General features: G+C 36.1%; 1 long non-coding RNA gene across 3 annotated transcripts in view; it reads right to left on the bottom strand.

Annotated features, from left to right (window-relative positions):
* The window catches only part of LOC132679425 (uncharacterized), a 53,844-nt gene that overhangs the window by 4,621 nt on the left and 37,159 nt on the right, over positions 1–12,064 (bottom strand). For 2 of the 3 annotated variants that reach the window (XR_013552950.1, XR_009610152.2), the window contains 5 exons: positions 6,215–6,285; positions 5,462–5,542; positions 3,022–3,115; positions 847–915; positions 93–144 (listed from right to left, as the gene is read on the bottom strand). This is a non-coding gene — a long non-coding RNA (uncharacterized LOC132679425). The remainder of the gene's footprint in view (positions 1–92; positions 145–846; positions 916–3,021; positions 3,116–5,461; positions 5,543–6,214; positions 6,286–12,064) is intronic. The other variant, XR_009610151.2, reaches the window with a different exon arrangement.

The following is a 12,064-nucleotide window of genomic DNA, read 5'->3' as shown; positions in this document are numbered from 1 at the left end:
TCTTATACTATAGTTACCATTACTGATTTTTCAGCTTTAAATATTTACACGGATTGCTATGAACTCACAAAAAGCTGTCACATTTCACTCACAGAAAAGTATTCTGGAAGTAGTTGAAGTTGCTCAGCCATGGCTTTTACATCTCTGTTAGAAAATGTGTAGTAAAACATGTTTTAAAAACATAGTATTTTCTTTGTGGAACAACTTATATTAGAAGACATTGAGGCATAAAACATGCATCTCTGTTGCTCACTTGATTGTACCTGTCTTGTTTTCCAATATGAATCAAACTCACTTGTGTATCCAGGATAAACTAAATGCAGGAAATTAATTAGTATTGAGTCCTTAATGTGCTAAGCTTTGTGTTCTTTTTCTCATTTAACTCTCTCATTATCCTTATAAGGTAATTATTATTAAACCATTTTATTCTTGAGGAAAATAGGTTTCAAAAGAATCTTTAAGAGACCTATCTATAGCTTTACATCTAACACGGGTAGACCTGGGTTAGATCTAACTGATCCCAAGACCATTCTCTTTCACTACATTGGTGTGGGGCAAAATGTCAGTCAGTGAGCTAAAATCATTGAGAATAGGAAATTGTAGTATTAATTTCCTTCATATTCTTTAACAAGAGATCTTAACTGAGAAAAAAAAATTTAAGTTTTTACTGCGTATTACCAGTGATATAATTTAAACTGGAAAAGTCAACTGGCCTCTTAACATCACACAGGTTTTTTGGCATTTAGCAAAAAAGATTCTGTATGGTTATTCGCTTGAGTCCCAAGAGGTCTGTGCTATAGGACCAAAAGTAAGTAAAGAGAGAATTAAGGAGAAATACCTTCTTACCCTTCCCAGTTGATGGGGGCAACTCTCATCCAAAAATTGAGGCCAGTGCTCAAACCAATGTTCCAAGGCCTATGAATGGCAGAGAGGGTAAAGGTTAAATTATGGGTATGGAGAGTAATGAAAGTGTTTTGCTCTTGAGCATGGAAGTCCACATTATCTGTATCTAAGGACACATACAGGGTTTTGTTTTATAACACTGCACAGAAATATTTAAGCTTATAGCTTCTAAAAATAAGACAAACTTTAAATTCTTTTATTTTTTATTTTTTTGAGAGAGCATGAGCAGGGAAGAGGAGCAGAGGGACAGAATCCCAAGCAGGCTCCATGCACAACACCAAGCCCGATGTATAGCTTGATCCCATGACCCTGGGATTGTGACCAGAGCTGAAATCAAGAGTTGGATGCTCAACTGACTGAGCCACCCAAGTGTCCCTAAGTTCTTTTTGTAATCTTTGGAATGGTTGGGACTGCACTGCATGTTTCCAGGCTATCTAATTAACAGTTTTGCACACAAATAGACTTGTATTTTCAAATGCTATTGGCCATATATTTGTATTTTCTATTCAACTAGAAAGTGCTAGTCATTAAATCATTATGAGAACTACCCTTCAGGCATATTTCTGCATATGAAAACTGCTCTCTTAGCATTGGTCCTTAGGTTTTATCAAACTATCTTCATTTTTTTTTCTGTAAAATTCTACATTGATAGCATTTGCTTATTAACACTTAGTTTTAAGTTATGTTGGGATTTATTTTAAACATTTTTATGTGCTACACTTAAAAACAAATGGTAGGTTTACAAAATGCTTTTAACTCTTGATAAATTTAAAAATTTATAGGTAAAAAAAGAGAATATGAAAGACATTTGGGTATAGGTTATTCATATGGCAATTTACTTCCAGTCACTGAAAAACCTTCAGTGCTATAATAGATTTTTTAATGTTAATGTATAATAAAGTTTAAATAAGTGTAAATAAATTAACATATTTCAGATAAGTGCTAAACTTGACAAATAATTTTACCTTTCTACTTTTCATGCATTTAATTACCCATCTCTTAGGAAGGATTCTTATGGAGGACATTTCAGAATCACCTATATTTTGTATAAATTAATTCTAACTTCACCACTTCTTGGTTCCTGATCCATTTCTATTCCTGCTTCCTGAACCACTGATATTTGTCGGCATTTGTCAAATTCCTCAGATGCAGGGGAATAGGAGAGAAGGTTCATATCTTATGTTTAAATAACCACATTTCTTTCTTACTACTGAATTATCACCAGTAACTGGGTGCTCTTTATTTCTTCTTCTTCTTTTCATTATAAAATAATTTTATAGAAAAGATTGGGTTTATAGTAATAGAGCAGAAAGGGCCTGAAACACATCATTCTACAAACTAGTCTAAGAAAATGACATTAAATCAGAAATGAATACCTAAATAAATACATTTCCAAAAATAAACAAAGGTAATTTTAACGATGAGTTCATGCTTTTAGGTATGCCTGATTTCTATGCACTATTTTAGGAGGATCACAGGGGGACCAATTCGTGTATTTATGTACCTCATTGGGAATACCTCTAAACCAGGCAAATTTAAGCTCTACCGTCTAAGAGCAAAGAATTATTTAGAGTGATATCAACTTTAACCCCTGCAGCAGTGAATTCCAAGTATTCTTGGAATCTTCACTATTTTTCATCTCTAGCCTAATTTTAAGAAATAAATTATGCTGATTTTCATCAAGTGTTCATCCTTGTTACTCCATCAGAAGAGTCACAGAGAACACAATTCTCCTCATTATGTGTCTCATAGGTGGTACAGGGAAATATGCAGTCAGTCAGTAAGAATGAGTACTTTCTATCCTCCCCAGTGTCTAGTTCTTTGATCTGACAAGTGTAAAACAAGCAAAAGTTAAATTATAGACATTAAATTAGAAGTTAATATTAACTTTCAGTCTTTTTTCTGAATAATATTCTGACCAAATTAAAAAAAATAGGAATCAATCAAACAAGCAAAAGTTAAATTATAGACATTAAATTAGAAGTTAATATTAACTTTCAGTCTTTTTTCTGAATAATATTCTGACCAAATTAAAAAAATAGGAATCAAATCAAAATCAATAGGAATCAATCAATCAATATACAGCACCTTTGGGGCATATAATCAAATTTAACTCACTTCAGTGAATATTTATCAGGTGTCCACCATGTGTAAGGGGCCTCTTACACAGAAAGTCAGAGGGTCCTTTGGCCCAGGCCTCACATGACACACACTGATAAGACAGAAAGAAGACAGTCACTGATCAATGTTAAACTTATGTCCAGTTACCAGACCACATCAACTGAAGTACACTATGAGTTCAGCTTTTTAGAAATCCTATGATCATCTTACTAACAACACAGTTCCTTTGGGAACTGTTGTGGGAATGTATGTGTTTTATTTGCATCCACCTGTCTAATGCAACACTAAAATATGCCACAATTTTGTGACCCTGCCATTTCTTCAGTTTTTAATATATTGAGGGCCTCAAAAAAATGCAATGGCCCTGGCCTTTCTGAAGATCTGAAAGGTTCTACAGAACATCATGCTAACCTCTGAGGACAAAACACAGTCTCTTTTCTCAAAGAGCTTACTGTTAGCAGAAAAAAAAGAAACAAAAACAAAAATACCTAGTATAGATGATAGTTTAAGAGCCCTTTAGAGATATACATAGCCATGAGACTCAATGGCACCAAAGATCATTTTCAGGTAAGATTTAGAATGGTTTCAAGAGGACATGTCTTGAAGATGGATCTTGAAAGACAAGGAGCCACTGACAATATGAAATGAGTGAGAAAGACATGATGAGAGAAGCATTTTTAGGAACAGCATTGTTGGGTCAGTGTGTGAAAAGTAGAGAAGGAAGTAAACGTGGAAAATCAGATTGGGACCATGTAGTTCAGAGTCTACTACTATCATTGGTAAAAATAAGTCATGATGGGGCTTTGAGCAAGAAAGTAACATCACTGCATTGCATTTTAGGAAAATAAAACTGAAATAAATATACACAGTGGCTCAATAGAACAGGAAGAGATGATATGGGAAACCTGTGAGGAGGTGGCCACAGCAACCCTAAGCCTGAGGGTTCATCACTCTGCCAACCAAAAGAATTTCCTTTTTCTTCAGTCCTGAAGACCCCTTCCTTGTAATACTCTCTCCACCTGCTTCCCAAGCTCTAAGCTTACCTTCAGGGGATAATCAAAAGCAACGCTTTTTGTTCATTGTTTTGAAATATTCCTCATTCAGACCAGGGGGGTTCCTCATCAAAGGTAAAACTTTTCTTCCTCATCCAGCTTAGTCCTTTTAAAATAACCAGATCTTATCCCATGACATATTCATTACACATAGTCAGGAAATTCAACACCAATTCACAAACCAGGAAGCATTTAGTCTAAGACAACTAAGTGACAAACATTATTGCTTCCATTGGCTCAAAGGAGTTAAGTGTTTAGAGTCACTCAAGTCAAGGTTTTTTCCCACTGAATAAATGAGGAATAGAATTAGGACTTCTGAGAATGAGATTATTTTTCTAGCTTTTCCTTTTGTTGAAGAATCAATTTTTTTCAACTGTACATGATCCCCCTGGCTAATTCAATAAACAGATTAAATTTAAGATAAGCAGATACCTATGTAATAACAGCTAATACTTATAAAGCACTCACTGTGTGCCAGCAGCATTCTAAGCACTATGTATAATTTTGTTTGACAGTTTAAAAATAAAAAATATTTTTATACATGAGGTCCACAATAAGAAGGAATTCTCACTATTTGGAATAAGCAGTATGGAGATCTATCCTCCCAATGAGAGAAACTATTCAGTTTCTCCTTGCTCCTATACTTTCAGAACAAAGGCATTATTCAAGTAGAGAAGGCAAAAATCCAAGCTGCCACTTGAGTTTTGATTTAACAAAGGTTACACACAAGCTATCTTGAGCTATTGAAATACATAGTTTATCACACCATCTAATGTTTTGAAAAGGATGTTTTATTATTGATTAAACATATTTAAAGTTGCAAGAGAAAACATCTTAATATACCTGCTAAAATTGTATTTAAACATTCCCGTGGGGGACAGTACTGCAAGAAATGGAAAAAAATCTGTATTGTATTGCACTTGGGTTTCCTTCAATTATGTAGACTCATTACTTGATTAATAAAACTATAAAAGTATGCTTAACAACTCTACATGTTGAAGTAATGACCAAATGGCAGTATTAAGATATACTGTATATGAAAAACGAACACTAAACATATCTGTAACTGAATTAGAACACCAATATAAAAGGAGTCTAATTAATCAGCATTACCCAAACTAAGAGAGGACTTTTGCACATATGACCTCAAAATATACAGAATATTCATATTTTCAATACAATCACTGATTTATAAACAATTAAAAGTTCAAAGTACTAATTTCATTTGAAATACATTTATTAGGCCAAATATATCTATGTCTCTCTCTCTCTCTGTCCCTCCCCTCCCTCCGCTCTCTCTGTCAAAAATAAAAATAAAACATTTAAAAAAATTATAATTTCTACTGAAATTGTTTCAAAATAGAGTAATTAGAAAACAAAATAACCTGCTTTGTAAATATTTCAGAGAAGTGTTTAGTTTGAATCAAGACAGAGATGCTTTTTTCTTCTTCCTCACCTGCCCTCTGCTGGCAAAAGAGAGAAAAGAGAAAAGTAAGGAGGCTTCACACATCATGAAAAAGCACATTTTCCCACAAGAAATATATAGTGTTATAAAACCTTTCACAAGACCAGATTAATTTGTCATTCATATTATCACATCACTCATATGTGAGTTAAGATTGAAGTATAAAAAAATGTCTGGAACCTGGAAATATTTCACTATTTAACATAGTTGGGATTAAACAACCATCTTAAAGTAAGAATACAAACATCGGGGCGCCTGGGTAGCTCAGTCAGTTAAGCATCTGACTCTTGATTTCTGCTCAGGTCATGATCTCAGGGTCATGAGATTGAGCCCTGCATCGAGCCCTGTGTGGAACCTGCGTTAGGCACTGTGCTGGGCACGGAGCCTGCTTAAGATTCTCTCCCTCCCTCTACCACATGCACTCATACTCTAGATAAGACAGATATATAGATAAAATAAAAGTGTCAGAACGGGGGATACATGGGTCATTTTCATCTTCACATCCTTACTGACAAAGTTGACAGGGACTGAATGAGAGTCCATTAGTGGTATTTATAACTGATTGAATGACCGTATCCAAAAAGGTCTGATTACTAGTCACTAGGGGCCAGGATAGAGGTTGATAAGGATGTTCTACAGGACTTTATCTCCAGTTGTTCCCTGGTAACATTACCATCAATGCTGAGAATGAAGCTCAGTGAATTCCAATCCATAAAGATCTCAACAGTCTGGAAGCTGAAAATTCTATTGAGATAAAATAAAACAGGAATTACTGTATAGACCTGAAAGTCTGACCAAGTTTCATGCTCACAGCAGTTCCATTTGTGAAAGATACTTTGACATTTTTGTTATTAGGAAACTCAAAATATGTTTAGAGTGTGACTCAGTACTAAACACAGTTAACAGTAAGTGCCTTCATTGCACACTTGGCGGGTAGCAGATCAACACCGAGCACTTCACATATATTATAAAACCCCAGAATAATTCAAATATAGATTTGTGATTGGCTCATTTTTTACGCAGCTCTCATTCTCTAAAAGGAATGAGCTGCGATTCTTTTTCTGGGGAAGGAAAATTAAGAAATGACAGTCTCTCTAGACAACTTTAATTTTTTGTATGCAGTATAAATTTCAGCATCTTTACTACTGTGCTTACCATGAAAATGCAAACTCTTTAGTTGCACACTTAGCCCCTGCCTTTTAGGTAAGTAGAATTTTTAGACCAATTTATTGTCTTTTTTTGAAATTTAATATACACATAGAAAAGTACACAATTCATGTATTACAGCTTGATGACTTTTCACAAAGTGAATACACCCCAAGTAACTGCCACCAGATCAAGAAATAGAGCATTCCAGCAAAACAGAAGCCTCCCTCTTGCCTCCTCTGAATCTTACATCCTCTCCAAAGAATGAATCTATCTATCTATCTATCTAATCTATCTATCTATCTATCTTGAGAGAGAGAGAGAGCACAAATGGGGGAGAGGGGTAGATGAAGAGGGGAAGAGAGAATCTCAAGCAGGCTTCACGTTCAGCAGGGAGCCCCTCATGAGGCTTGATCCCACGACCCTGGGATCATGACCTGGACCAACAGCAAGAGTCGGAGGCTCAACTGACTGAGCTACCCAGGCACCCCCAGAAACTGCTATTCTGATTCCTATCACCATAGGTTTGTTTTGTTTCTGCATCACATAAATGGAAGTCTATACTATGTTCTCTTTAGCGTGTTCTCTTTCATTTAAATTATGTTTGTGGGTCTTGCACTGTTGGTGGGAATGCAAATTGGTGCAGCCACTCTGGAAAACAGTGTGGAGGTTCCTCAAAAAATTAAAAATAGATCTACCCTATGACCCAGCAGTAGCACTGCTAGGAATTTACCCAAGGGATACAGGAGTACTGATGCATAGGGGCACTTGTACCCCAATGTTACTAGCAGCACTCTCAACAATAGCCAAATTATGGAAAGAGCCTAAATGTCCATCCACTGATGAATGGATTAAGAAATTGTGATTTATATACACAATGGAGTACTACGTGGCAATGAGAAAGAATGAAATATGGCCCTTTGTAGCAACATGGATGGAACTGGAGAGTGTTAAGCTAAGTGAAATAAGCCATACAGAGAAAGACAGATACCATATGTGTTCACTCTTATGTGGATCCTGAGAAACTTAACAGAAACCCATGGGGAGGGGAAGGAAAAAAAAAGAGGTTAGAGTGGGAGAGAGCCAAAGCATAAGAGACTGTTAAAAACTGAGAACAAACTGAGGGTTGATGGGGGGTGGGAGGGAGGGGAGGGTGGGTGATGGGTATTGAGGAGGGCAACTTTTGGGATGAGCACTGGGTGTTGTATGGAAACCAATTTGACAATAAACTTCATATACTGAAAAAAATAAAAAATAAAAAAAATAAAGGTGCATAATTCTCACTGACTTCCTTCAGATCTTTACAGAAAAAGAAGAAAGGCCTTAATTCATTCTCTGGAATCCTGAAGTGATATGTTTTTGTTATATTTGTGACCTATATTACAAACTAAATTTTATTGAAATTCTTTTGTGTACACAAACCCCCCCCCCAAAAAAAAAACAAATTACGTTAGTGGGGTTCATCCATATAGTTGTATGTAAAGGCAGTCTATTCATTTTCATTGCTACATAGTACCCCATTGTAGGTGTATATTAATACATTTACCAATTTTATTCCTAATGAATAGTTGCATTGTTTACAGTTTTTGCATGTCTTTTTGGGATCACTAGTAGCAAGAGTAGAAAATTTGGGTCATGGGTTTTGCATATGTTCAGCTTTAGGAGAAATTAGAGTGGTTTTCCAATTCACAGTAGTATCAATTCATAATTTATATTCTACTAAAAACAGCATATGGCAGTTCTACTTATTCCACATCCAAGACAATTCTTAGTGTTACCAATTTTTTCCTTTTTTAACTTTAGTCATTTTGGTGAATACGTAGTGGTATTTAATTGTGGTTTTAAGTTGCATTTTCTGATGATTAATAATTTTGAGCACATTTTTATATGTTTACTGGCAAATTCAATGTATTCATTTATGAAATACTTATTAAATTCATCTACTCTTTCTTCCACGAGATTATGTGTTCTCTCTCTCTCACTGATTTTTAGGAGTTCTTCATATATTCTGGTGGAAGTCTTTCATCAGATATAATATATCGCAAATACCCTCTTCCCCTCAGTGACTTGACACTTCACCCTCTTAATGATATGAAAAAAGGGCTTAATTTTATTTTATTTTTTTTCAATATATGAAATTTATTGTCAAATTGCTTTCCATACAACACCCAGTGCTCATCCCAAAAGGTGCCCTCCTCAATACCCATCACCCACCCTCCTCTCCCTCCCACCCCCCATCAACCCTCAGTTTGTTCTCAGTTTTTAACAGTCTCTTATGCTTTGGCTCTCTCCCACTCTAACCTCTTTTTTTTTTTTTTCCTTCCCCTCCCCATGGGTTTCTGTTAAGTTTCTCAGGATCCACATAAGAGTGAACACATATGGTATCTTTCTCTGTATGGTTTATTTCACTTAGCATAACACTCTCCAGTTCCATCCACGATGCTACAAAGGGTGATATTTCATTCTTTCTCATTGCCAAGTAGTACTCCATTGTGTATATAAACCACAATTTCTTTATCCATTCATCAGTGGATGGACATTTAGGCTCTTTCCATAATTTGGCTATTGTTGAGAGTGCTGCTATAAACATTGGGGTACAGGTGCCCCTATGCATTAGTACTCCTGTGTCCCTTGGGTAAATTCCTAGCAGTGCTATTGCTGGGTCATAGGGTAGATCTATTTTTAATTTTTTGAGGAACCTCCACACTGTTTTCCAGAGTGGCTGCACCAGTTTGCATTCCCACCAACAGTGCAAGAGGGTTCCCATTTCTCCACATCCTCGCCAGCATCTATAGTCTCCTGATTTGTTCATTTTGGCCACTCTGACTGGTGTGACGTGGTATCTGAGTGTGGTTTTGATTTGTGTTTCCTTGATGAGGAGTGACGTTGAGCATCTTCTCATGTGCCTGTTGGCCATCTGGATGTCTTCTTTAGAGAAGTGTCTTTTCATGTTTTCTGCCCATTTCTTCACTGGGTTATTTGTTTTTCGGGTGTGGAGTTTGGTGAGCTCTTTATAGATTTTGGCTACTAGCCCTTTGTCTGATATGTCATTTGCAAATACCTTTTCCCCTTCCATTGGTTGTCTTTTAGTTTTGTTGGTTGTTTCCTTTGCTGTGCAGAAGCTTTTTATCTTCATGAGGTCCCAGTAGTTCATTTTTGCTTTTAATTCCCTTGCCTTTGGGGATGTGTCAAGTAAGAACTTGCTGCAGCTGAGGCCAGAGAGGTGTTTTCCTGCTTTCTCCTCTAGGGTTTTGATGGTTTCCTGTCTCACATTCAGGTCCTTTATCCATTTTGAGTTTATTTTTGTGAATGGTGTGAGAAAGTGGTCTAGTTTCAATCTTCTGCATGTTGCTGTCCAGTTCTCCCAGCACCATTTGTTAAAGAGACTGTCTTTTTTCCATGGGATATTCCTTCCCGCTTTGTCAAAAATTAGTTGGCCATACTTTTGTGGGTCCAATTCTGGAGTCTCTATTCTATTCCATTGGTCTATGTGTCTGTTTTTGTGCCAATACCATGCTGTCTTGATGATGACAGCTTTGTAGTAGAGGCTAAAGTCTGGGATTGTGATGCCTCCTGCTTTGGTCTTCTTCTTCAAAATTACTTTGGCTATTCCGGGCCTTTTGTGGTTCCATATGAATTTTAGGATTGTTTGTTCTAGCTTCGAGAAGAATGCTGGTGCAATTTTGATTGAGATTGCATTGAATGTATAGTTTTGGGTAGTATTGACATTTTGACAATATTTATTCTTCCAATCCATGAGCATGGAATGGTTTTCCATTTCTTTATCTTCTTCAATTTCCTTCATCAGCTTTCTATAGTTTTCAGCATACAGATCTTTTACATGTTTGGTTAGATTTATCCCTGGGTATTTGATGATTCTTGGTGCAATTGGGAATGGGATCAGCTTCTCTATTTGTCTTTCTGTTGCTTCCTTATTAGTGTATAAGAATGCAACTGATTTCTGTACATTGATTTTGTATCCTGCAACTTTGCTAAATTCATTTATCAGTTCTAGCAGACTTTTGGTGGAGTCTATCAGATTTTCCATGTATAGTATCATGTCATCTGCAAAAAGTGAAAGCTTAACTTCATCTTTGCCAATTTTGATGCCTTTGATTTCCTTTTGTTGTCTGATTGCTGATGCTAGAACTTCCAACACTATGTTCAACAATAGTGGTGAGAGTGGATATCCCTGTCATGTTCCCTATCTCAGGGAAAAAGCTCTCAGTTTTTCCCCACTGAGGATGATGTTAGGTGTGGGCTTTTCATAAATGGCTTTTATGATGTTTAAGTATGTTCCTTCTATCCCGACTTTCTCAAGGGTTTTTATTAGGAAAGGATGCTGAATTTTGTCAAATGCCTTTTCTGCATCGATTGACAGGATCATATGGTTCTTATCTTTTCTTTTATTAATGTGATGTATCACGTTGATTGCTTTGTGAATGTTGAACCAGCTCTGCATCCCAGGAATGTATCCCACTTGATCATGGTGAATAATTCTTTTCATATGCTGTTGAATTCGATTTGCTAGTATCTTATTGAGAATTTTTGCATCCATATTCATCAGGGATATTGGCCTGTAGTTCTCTTTTTTTTACTGGGTCTCTGTCTGGTTTAGGAATCAAAGTCATACAGGCTTCATAGAATGAGTCTGGAAGTTTTCCTTCCCTTTCTCTTTTTTGGAATAGCTTGAGAAGGGTAGGTATTATCTCTGCTTTAAACGTCTGGTAGAATTCCGCTGGGAAGCCATCTGGTCCTGGACTCTTATTTGTTGGGAGATTTTTGATGACTGATTCAATTTCTTCACTGGTTATGGGTCTGTTCAAGCTTTCTATTTCCTCCTGATTGAGTTTTGGAAGTATGTGGGTGTTTAGGAATTTGTCCATTGCTTCCAGGTTGTCCAGTTTGTTGGCATATAATTTTTCATAGTATTCCTTGATAATTGCTTGTATCTCTGAGGGATTGGTTGTAGTAATTCCATTTTCATTCATGATTTTATCTATTTGGGTCATCTCCCTTTTCTTTTTGAGAAGCCTGGCTAGAGGTTTATCAATTTTCTTTATTTTTTCAAAAAACCAACTCTTGGTTTTGTTGATCTGCTCTACAGTTTTTTTAGATTCTATATTGTTTATTTCTGCTCTGATCTTTATTATTTCTCTTCTTCTGCTGGGTTTGGGGTGTCTTTGCTGTTCTGCTTCTATTTCCTTTAGGTGTGCTGTTAGATTTTGTATTTGGATTTTTCTTGTTTCTTGAGATAGGCCTGGATTGCAATGTATTTTCCTCTCAGGACTGCCTTTGCTGCATCCCAAAGCGTTTGGATTGTTGTATTTTCATTTTCGTTTGTTTCCATATATTTTTAAATTTCTTCTCTAATTGC

Source organism: Panthera onca, chromosome A2, assembly GCF_046562875.1.
Source record: "Panthera onca isolate mPanOnc1 chromosome A2, mPanOnc1 haplotype 2, whole genome shotgun sequence".
In the NCBI taxonomy this organism is placed as follows: domain Eukaryota; kingdom Metazoa; phylum Chordata; class Mammalia; order Carnivora; family Felidae; genus Panthera; species Panthera onca.
Note: the sequence above shows the minus strand (reverse complement) of the source record. Positions and strands in the feature narration are given on the sequence as shown.